The sequence below is a fragment of the Octopus bimaculoides genome, chromosome 12, assembly GCF_001194135.2.
Source record: "Octopus bimaculoides isolate UCB-OBI-ISO-001 chromosome 12, ASM119413v2, whole genome shotgun sequence".
NCBI lineage: Eukaryota > Metazoa > Mollusca > Cephalopoda > Octopoda > Octopodidae > Octopus > Octopus bimaculoides.
This window is the reverse complement of record NC_068992.1, coordinates 58,349,004-58,350,363: the sequence shown is the minus strand read 5'-3', so window position 1 is coordinate 58,350,363 and position 1,360 is coordinate 58,349,004. Positions and strand designations below refer to the sequence as shown.

The 1,360-nt window shown below is 35.8% G+C and overlaps 1 protein-coding gene across 2 annotated transcripts in view; it reads left to right on the top strand.

The window, feature by feature from the left end:
• Window positions 1-1,360, top strand: part of LOC106876311 (Golgi integral membrane protein 4) — a 181,624-nt gene that overhangs the window by 100,273 nt on the left and 79,991 nt on the right. The window lies entirely within an intron of this gene.

Genomic DNA, 1,360 nt, shown 5'->3' with positions numbered 1-1,360 from the left:
TATATATATATATATATATATATATATATATATATATATATATATATATATATGTATATATATGTATGTACGTATATATATGTATGTATATATATCTTCTACAGGCTCTTTTTTTGCTGTTCGCTTTTCATCGTATTAAAACTTCCCAAGTCAGATACTAATATCTTTATTCCTTAATAACACCACTTCCCCCTCTCTCACTTTCTGTCTGTCTGTCTCTCTCTCTCTCTCTCTTTATCTATCTATCTCATTAAAATTTCTGTTAAATTACGTTTTCCATTTTCCTTCTACCTTTCTTTCCCATCTTTACACACATTTCTTTCTTAGGTTTCTCTGTCTCTGTCCCCCCCTCTCTCTCTCTCAATAAGTTTCTCAGATTTTGTTTTCCTTTTATTTTCTTCTACCTTTGTTTTCCATCTTTATACACATTTTTTCTTTGGCTTCTCTCTCTGTCCCCCCTTCTTTCTCTCTTTCACATACACTCCTTATCTCTTTCTCCCTTATTTTCTCATTCTTGATTTTCTCACTTCATTGCTTTCTCTCTCTCTCTCCCTCTCTCATTTATCATTCTCTTTATATATACCTCTCTCTCTCTCTTCCTCTCTCTCTCTCTTCCTCTCTCTCTCTCTCTCTTCCTCTCTCTCTCTCTTCCTCTCTCTCTCTCTTCCTCTCTCTCTCTCTTCCTCTCTCTTCTTTTTTCTCATTTACTGTTCTCCATTTCGACCTATTTTTTCCTCATTAAATATTTCATCAATTTTCTTTCTCAATTCTACAAATAGTGCTCCACACTTACAGAGACCCCACCACCACCACTAACCATTGCACTCCTTTATTACTGTTACTTTATTCACCTTTGCTCTTGAATCTATATGCCCATCCCCATCTAACTGCATTCAACCCTTTTGCTTCTCTTCCTATCATTGCTTAACATTTCTTCAAAACTTTCAGATTCCTGTTTTAAAATCTTTCCCCACCACTGTTACCTTTAAGCAGGGCATGCATGCGCACACTCAGATACAGACTCCACAATTAGCACGCAAACAAAAATCATGAGTATGCAAGAAATTTAATAATTTCTATTATAGACACATGGAAAGTCAATAAATTGGAGTGTCTGTCTTTAAAGCATTGGATAGAATTTTCTTGCCTTTTCTTTTCATTATCTTTTCGTTTGTTTAAGCCCTATAGGCACAGGTATGGCTGTGTGGTAAGAAGCTTGCTTCCGAACTACATGGTTCCAGGTTCAGTTCCATTGCATGGCACCTTGGGCAAGTGTCTTCTACTATAGCCTCAGGCTGACCAAATTCTTGTGAGTGAATTTGGAAGACTGAAACTGAAAGAAATCCATTGTGCATATATA